This window comes from Podarcis gaigeae, assembly GCF_964106915.1.
Source record: "Podarcis gaigeae genome assembly, chromosome: 1".
NCBI classification, from domain to species: domain Eukaryota; kingdom Metazoa; phylum Chordata; class Lepidosauria; order Squamata; family Lacertidae; genus Podarcis; species Podarcis gaigeae.
Window position 1 is genome coordinate 107,038,639 of NC_139678.1, and position 9,141 is coordinate 107,047,779.

Sequence of the window (9,141 nt, forward strand, 5' to 3'; positions counted from 1 at the left end):
TTGCTTTTATGTGTTGTATTTCATATTGTCAAGTTGCTTTAATACATTTTATTGAAGTGACTGATTGACATAATAAATAACAGCAACAATATGATGATAAAAACACAAGAATACGTTGCCCAGCCATGTGTACATTGGCTCATTTTCTGATCCTAATTGGAAATTTGTTTGAAAAACAAGAACCCAGCCAGCATCTGCAAATAAGTGTTTCTCTTCCTGTTTCTACTTTAGCTGTTGGGCTCTGATCCTCCTCCAAGTGGCTTTATTTGATAGATAATAAACATTTGTTTGTTCGGCTAGTAAAATAGTCACTGTCAATTCTGACCATGGAGATCTGAGTCAAAAATAGATATTTAAGCTTGAAGCAGAAAGTCGACCGTGCAGGTTTCTCCTCAAGAGGTGTAACACATCTCATTACCACATTTTGGAAGAAATCTGCTGTTAACAGAGGATTTTCTTCTTGTTTCAAGGGCATGAATATAATTAACACTTTATAATTTATGGAGTGCCAACTGCTCTACCACACATCTCCGAAACAGTAATGTGCTTTAGGGAATGCAAAAGTGTGTGGCACCTGCAACTCATTAGGAGGGCAGATTTTAAAAAATATATATCTATATAGATAAGGGTATTAAGGAAAGACTTGAGCAACCTACAGTTTTTCATTTATTTATGTGGACAATTTGTATGCTACTTATATTTAGCAAATCTCTGGTTTACAACAGAATTTAAAACAACTGAATATTTAATAAAGGACATATTAATACCAGACACCGTAAGACACAACAGCTAAACAGAATACCCCCTTTAGCTTCAAACTAAACATTAGCTGCCCTGAATTCACACAGGGAGGGCAGTCCAGGATCAAGCTGCTGAATGCTAGAAAGGAATCGGGACATCTATTCTTTAGAAGGCTAATTAACAACTTTGAATGAGTTGCAACATAAATATTGCCAACAGACTATGCACTTTGAATGACACCTTATGAATGTAAATCGGTGGTGTAATTCTGGAACCTTGCAGAGCACAGTCAAGAATGACAGACAGACAGCACTTGCTGCTGGTAAGACAGAACATGTCACACTGAATATGAGAAGAATATCAAGATAGCATTTGTAGAATTCTATCAAATGTCTAGCAAAAACCCAAGCTAGACTGCTATGATCACCCTCCCTTTCATCTATACTCTCTTATTTCCTAGCTGAAATGTCAGGTGGTCCCTATGTTCTTGGCTTGTTTCTCTTGTCACAGAGCACATAGCTAGATAGAAGTCATCCATATTCTGCAGGGATCCTAATCCAAACTCCCAGGGATGTCCTCACATTCGTTTCCCAACACAAGGTGATGAAACCCAAGTCATATCGGAGCAGTGCAACATTTCTCCATTATTTTTTATTAAGATTGGGACGCACGTATCATCTGTCTGTTAAAGATGGAAGTGTGGATGATAAATATGCTAGAGTGAGGGGGCAGGGAGAGAGAAAGAAGCTCTGAGTCACTTCATGAAACAGATGCAATTGCCCCAAATGTTTTCCTTCCTGCATTTTCATGCAACAAATAAACTACACATAGTTCCAGAACGTGCAGGCTGCCGAATACATCAGTGCAGTGCTCAGCTATTTCAAGTTGGTGATGGGATTTGGTCCATACTATGCCACTAGACCATGTTTCCTGCTTAGAGCAAAATAACAAACCTAAATAGAGATCTTAATCAACTTTAAATAAGTGACAGTTTCTTTGCACTGTTCAGCTTGTTTCCAGATATCACTAGGGACTGGACAGTGGTTGTCAAAAATATGTTTATTTGCAACTGTGGAAATGCCACACCTGGATCAGAAAACAGACACTCTAATTTTTGGGGTTCCCCCTTCCAAATTTACATATTAGAAGAATACTGTTAATTTTTCATGAATGATTGCACATTGTGTTTTTAAGGGCATGTTTTCTCCAAGATATACAGTACACTTTTCCTTGGGAAAAATAAATATTAATCACTATTCCCAGGGAAAAAGAAATGATATTCACTTTTCTCAGGAAAAGTGTCAAGATACTTTTTTATATGCAGTTTTTAGCCTAGCAAGCTTCCCTACCAGGTCACACCACCAGTCCACCTAATTCAGTACTGTTGACACTGAGTTGCAATAGCTCTGTAGAGTTTCAGAAAGGATCTTTCCCAGTTTTACCAAGAGACACCAGGGATTGAACCTGGAGTCATTTATATGCAAAGCAAGCACTCTACCTACTGAGCTACAGCCTTCAAAGACACACCCCCACCTCATTCTATCATTTTTTGACATCTTTGCAGCTTTCCTGTTGTTATGTATATTCTAGATTGCATTACTATTCACTCAACTTGGCATACCAGCCTTGGGTGCAGAAAATATGAAAACATGATGAGAACACAGAGGTTTCATAGTTCCACGAAACAGGGACACAGAGAGAAAGAAACATGGCAGAGAGTTCTATCCCCATTGGAATGTATCCTGGTGCAGTGCTGTCTTTCTAGAAAAAGAGGTGCCAAAACTCACCATGAACACCTCCCTCCTTCTCTTAGAGTGGCAATGGTGCCCACCTGAAAGGTGCCAGAACTGAGTTCTGAAAAAAGGCCCTGCTGGTGGGCATGTAAATCTGGTTACACAGGAGCAAAGGAAGCCCAGAAGTTGAGGCAGAGCCTGCTAGGAGGGTTTATAAAGAGGGTCAGACTTGTGGGGTGTAATATCACAAAAGCAGTCAAATACAACATTTCCTGTTTGCCCAGAGTGGACACACAGGGGGATGTTGCTCCAGCCAGGAGGACTTCCTGTCAAACCTGGTCTGGAGCATCCTTCCCCTGCGTGTGACCAGGTAGATGGGTGTGACCCTGACAGACCCTATGAAAGGGCTGGTCGTGCAGCCATCTTCACCTTTTCCCTTTCGCTGTTTCGCCTTGTTCCATCTTGATACCTTTTGCTGTGTGCTGGCTCTCAGCCAGCCGCACATGGGTTCATCCCTCACAAGAGGATGAACCCACACCTTTCTCTGTAACTGTAACTAAAAGCTAAAGCCTGCCTTCAGGACCATACTGTGAACTGAATGTAAGTAAACCTTATCATTACTTTTAAAAGAAGACTGTTGTGTCATTATTGTTTTTAAGAGGGAACAAAAGGCGATTTACCAGGAACAATCCAATCTGGAGAAACCAGACTGGATTGCTCAACTCAAATGGTTCTAACAAATCTATCATCTAGCTTCCTGCTATGTACAGGGAATGTGCTCTGCTACTAGCTCACTAGCGTGAGTGAGGAAGGATAATATAATCAATATATCCTCTCCTACTATCCTCAACATTCCCATAAGACCGAATGTCTACACAAGCCTTCACAACCTTCCCCACCCCTGAAGTCCTGGTCGCATGGAGAGTGGGCATCCCTGCCCCAACCACTGTAAGGAATGTGTAGCATGCAAACTGCGGTATGGAAACATTTCATGCAGCCAGCTGGTCAGTGGCTACTTCAAACATAGTTTCAGTTCAGTGGGTCCCCACTCATCCAACAGAATTCAATGAACCGAAAAGCTGTCTTCTGACTGATCATGTGAACGAATTTATATGCATGTCAGCTGAAGGACTAGAGCTACTAGCTACCTGAGAAGCAAGCCGAAATGTGTTCTAGTTGCTCATGGATAGAGTTGTGCAAAAATGCAACAAGGAAACAAAGAGGCTATCAGCTCTCACAGAGAAAAACAGATCCTCTGTGTTCCCAGGCAGGTTGACAGGTGCGGGAGACAAACAACAGAGGAAAGCTATTACAATCATTACCTTGCTTTTGATCTTCCAGGGCATCTGATTGGCCACCTTAGGAGTGCTGAAGCTGAATGGCAACTCTAATGCTCCGTCATTCTTTGACTATAATGAAACAATTGTCTGTCTGTTTTTTTAAAAGGAAGAATGGTGGCAAGCAACTCACCCTGTTCAACTTCTGAACGCATTGGTGGGCTAAACAGTTACCAGGGCTGGAAACTATCCCAGCTGCAATTAATATCTATGGATACCTTCCACTGTTAAAGTGAATGTGTCCCTGAAAACAAACGTTACCAAAGGCCACTTGACCATCAAGCGACAGTGATGGACCCAGAAGTACCCCCGGGCTATATACCTGCTCCTTCTTGGTAGGGTGCTTTAAAGGTATGGTATGACAGCTACGCTAGCAGAATGCCCCATCTGAAGGCATTTTAAATTAGCTATGCCCAAGTCCTTCCTGTGGGTAACTCAAGTTGCTGAATGCCATGATACAGTAACCAGTGTAGAAGCTTAACCCATAGTGCCTGTGTTGAGTGAAAGACAGGCCTAGGTTATTCTATTGCTATATATTGGCTGGTTCATAGTGTAAATAGGCTACTTTCAGATATTTTAAACAAAATAAAAAAATTCTTCCAGTAGCACCTTAGAGACCAACTAAGTTTGTTATTGGTATGAGCTTTCATGTGCATGCACACTTCTTCAGATACACAAGGAAGCTCATACCAACAACAAACTTAGTTGGTCTCTAAGGTGCTACTGGAAGGAATTTTTCTTATTTTGTTCCGACTATGGCAGACCAACACGGCTAGCTACCTGTATTCAGATAGTTTGTGATTCTGCTGACTGAAATTGTTACAATGATAGATTTATTGTATTTTTATTGTATATTTTGTTGTATTAATACATTGTTCACAATTCTGGGGCACGTGACGTTAAACACAGTGTATAAAGTACATGGGGGGACAATCATATAGCCTCCTGCCATGTACACAACTAATCCCAGCACTACCATTCCTCTGTTTCATTAGATTTCTCACTGGTCACAGCAGGACAGTAGTACAATGCTGAACCACATAGCCAGAGACAATGGACAACTTCTTCCTGACTTTGCAGGAGTTTCATGGTAAGCCAGCATGGAAAACCTCCAACAGGGGTGTGAAACAACCACAATAATCCTGATTCTGGAAAACTGAAGCTTCACAATGCCTCTGCACTCACTGTGATAGGGCAAACTATCTATTTACCATCTATCTATCTTTTTTTGTGACAGGATTTGATGAAATGTGTAGGCACAGTAGACTACTCCTGAGTAAATTAATGCTTGCCTGAGAATACTTCAGATGGCTCTAGATTTGTCCACAAGGATGTGGGAGTATATCATATCCTTGAAGTATATCCTTTGGCAGTTGATTAACTGATATCTATAAAGTCCTGTAATAGTTTTGTATATGTGTGTATTTTTGTTGTTGTTGCAATGAACTGCATTTTAAATTCCCGCAGTGTACAATTTCAGTGAGTAAAATATGCACCCATACCTATTAAATGCTGGCAGTTCCACATTTATAGCAATGTCGTGGAATTTATTTACAATAATTGTTCTCATTAGTAGGCTGGGAGCAAAAAATTCTCAGTCTTTTGGGTCCCGAGGGAAATTCAGGTGTCTTAGCTCATCAGACTTGTGTCAGGAGGTGAGACTGATCCTGCGCTGCCAATTTGGAGCAAAGCCTCTCCCTTGTTCAGTAGCGAGCAGTGCAGAGGCTGTGTCTTGGCCTTGTTGGATTGGGAGCCAGGGTCATTTTCAGAAATGTCCCCCTCCTTGACACATCCCTCAGCTACAGGCATGTAGGACAAGACTGTCAGGGGCTAGTAGCTCTAACTCCACTGTCAGAGGCCATAGGCCTCTGAATACCAGTTGCTGGGAATCGCAGGTGGGCAGAGTGCTGTTGCATTCATGTCCTGCTTGCGCGCTTTCCACAGGCTTCTGCTTGGCTACTGTGAGAACAGGATACTGCACTACATAGACCACTGGTCTGATCCGCCAGGGCTCTTTTTATGTGGGTGTATAAGGAAGGTGGAAGTGGGCAACATCAGGCCTCTCTGTCCCTTGGAAGTCTCTCCAGAACACACCTCTCACCACTCCTGCTCTGCACTCTCCTGGAATGCTTCTGCTTGGCTGTAATGTGTGCTTGAGCTGTAATAATGCCTCTTGCTTGCTTGGACAGAGGATGGAGTGTCAGTGGCGTAGCGTGGGTTGTCAGCACCCGGGGGAAGGCAAGTAATTTGCACCCCCTAACCCATGGATTTGCGCCCCCTAACCCCCAGATGTTGCGCCCGGTGCAGCCGGCCTCCCCTGCACCCCCTATGCTATGCCACTGTGGAGTGTTAAGTGTGGGGCTGTCTGTACAGAAACCTATTAGTGTGTGTGGCTAGAATGTAGTCTACTGTACAAAAGTTAGTGTCGCATCCATTGCTCTGCCCATGTTTGACTCTGGCCCTGCCTGCCACTGACATGTGGCCCCCAATAAGTTGCCCACTGCTGAATGCAGCCCTTGGGTTCTCTGATTTGTTAACAAATCACACACATGTGGGTCCCTGCCCCTGGTATAAGACATTCAGCCAATATGTGAAACTAATCTTCAAATGAGACACATTTGCACTCCTGGTATAGTCTTCTCCAACCCGAAGCCCTCCAGACATTTTGGACTACATCCATACCCCAGCTGGCACAGCTGCAGTGCAAAATCATCTGCAGTCTAAAACATCTAGAGGACAGTAGGTTGGAGAAGGATATCCTAATACATCATCCAATGTGGTATGAAGTATGGTGGAGAAATAGCTAGCAACACCCTTCTTTTAAGTATGGACCGCAGGATATTTTTGTTATCATTTATGGCAATATAAGTGTCCAAGGATGAAGTGCTCTTGACACAGAAGGTTGCAGTCCTACCCACATTTATCTGGGGGAGTCGAAACATGTTGGGACTTAATGCTGAGTAGACACATACAGGATCATGCTCTAAATTGCTGCCCATTGTAATTTACAGTCAGCATCTCCACTTAGACGTGTTAGTACCTCGGTTTACAAACTTAATCCGTTCCAAAACTCCGTTCTTAAACCAAAACTGTTCTTAAACCGAGGCACACTTTCCCTAATGAGGCCTCCCACCGCCTGTGCCCTTCCACCATTTGGATTCCATTCTTAGACCAAGGTAAAGTTCTCAAACCAAGGCACTATTTCTGGTTTTGCAGAGTTTGTAAATCAAATCGTTCGTAAAACGGACTGTTCTTAAACCAAGGTACCACTGTACTAAAATTGCCTTGCATAGCACTGCACTCCTACAACAGTAACCCTGTGAGATTATAAATGGAAGAAAGACACTCACTTTTTTCTAGCCTAAAGAAAGACAATTCCTTCACCTACCTGCTGAACCAGCTATCCTAAGTTTCCCAGCTGAAGGAAACACCTGGCAATCAACAAATTCATACTTCTGATTTAGTACAATGCAGAAAACTTTCTTGCTCCAGAACTTTTAATGGAGCTGTGCCTTCAACTCTAAATCAGGTTCTATCAAATGAGTAGGAGAGACAAAGAGACACACATAGAGAGAGAATAAGGCTGGAAGGAAATCCAGTCTTTCGCTTCATTATGTCTAAACAGAGTCTCTGCTGTCTTGAGCTGATGGGAATGATAGAATCATAGAATTATAGAGTTGGAAGGGACCCCAAGGGTCAGCCAGACCTGCCCCCTGCAAGGCAGTGATCACAGCTGAGCCATCCGTGACAGACGGCCATCTAACCTCTGCTTAACAACCTCCAAGAAAGGAAAGTCCACAACCTCCCAAGGGAAACCTTTCCACTGTCTAACACAGGGGTCAGCAAACTTTTTCAGCAGGGGGCCGGTCCACTGTCCCTCAGACCTTGTGGGGGGCCCAGACTATATGGGGGGGGGGAGAGAATGAATGAATTCCTATGCCCCACAAATAACCCAGAGATGCATCTTAAATAAAAGGACACATTCTACTCATGTAAAAACATGCTGATTCCTGGACCGTCCGTGGGCTGGATTTAGAAGGTGATTGGGCTGGATCCGGCCCCCGGGCCTTAGCTTGCCTACCCATGATCTAACAGCTCTTACTGTTAGAAAGTTCTTCCTGATGCTTTTTCCCTCTTCTATATGACAGTCCTTCAGATTTTGGAAGATCACTATCATATCTCCTCTGTCCCAATGTTGTAGTCCAAAACATCTGGTGGGGGGCACCAGGTTGGCAAATGCTGCACTAAACGATTATCTGTGCAGTCAGTTAAGCTGACTTTCAGCCTGGAAGATGGTCTCCGCAAACAAATTCACCTCCCTGCTTTGAGTGTTGTTTAAACATCCAGCCATAAAACCTCTCAGCTATTAGGCTGTCCTGTGCCCTGCTCAACAAGAAGAGAGGACCTGATTCAGCTAACTTGAAGCATTGTGAGGTTAGGTATTTCTGATCAAGTCCCTCTGTGTTCCATGCGGAAGCATAGAATTCCAGCCTTGGTCATGACTAATTTGAGTTGGATGGGGGCCAGGGGCGTTACAATAAATCTGTTTGACCCACGCGAACAGAACCCTATTAGTTTAATTAATATGCCCTTGATTTCATTTAATCCAAGTTATCATTAATTATCGCTGAAGCCTTATATAAGCCTACAGGTCATACATATACCCCGCAGCTCCCAAACCTCATGTTTAGAAGCAGGCAACTTCTGATTAATAGATGGTGGGGCACACGGCAGGCAAGGCTTGTTGATTTCATGCCTTGTTTACATGTCTCCTGCACAGAGCCGGTCCTGACATTAGGTAGAGTGCGGCAGCCACTTCATCTGATTTTGGGTGTCGTGAAAGGGCAGCAAATTGCTCAGTTATTTATTCTGACTGTATCTTTGCTACAAGGGAGGAGGAGGAGGAGCGGTTGTAGGATTTCCTGCCTCAAGTGCCAAATAATTTGGAACACAGAACAGAGACATAAAAATATATCGCATCCACACCTCCATTTGACCCACTGCTTTCCCCCTGGGCAGGGGTGCCAACTCGAGTAAAATGTTGTGGGGACCCAGGTAAGCCCCGCCCCGCAGAATCGATCACATGATGCAGCGCATGCAGTGCCTACCGAGGGTTTCAGACAGCGGCAGTTCCATCCCTACCTGTTGAGTCTGGGGAATAAACTCAATACTTTCTGCATGCAAGGCTACTGCTTTGTCACTGAGCTACCACCAGTGGCCAATCTTGGTCTCTGTGCACCTTGATGTCATTCAGCACCATTTGCTGTTCTGCTTCAAGTGACAGGATGTCTTGTGCTGGCTCTGCTACTGTGGCCTCTACACTAGAGGAA

At 43.6% G+C, this 9,141-nt stretch overlaps 1 long non-coding RNA gene across 1 annotated transcript in view; it reads left to right on the forward strand.

Moving 5' to 3' along the window:
- The window catches only part of LOC310833997, a 10,637-nt gene extending 6,564 nt beyond the window's left edge, over positions 1-4,073 (forward strand). The window contains exon 3 of the long non-coding RNA XR_014559038.1: positions 3,921-4,073. This is a non-coding gene — a long non-coding RNA (uncharacterized lncRNA). The remainder of the gene's footprint in view (positions 1-3,920) is intronic.
- The last annotated feature ends 5,068 nt before the right edge of the window (positions 4,074-9,141 follow it).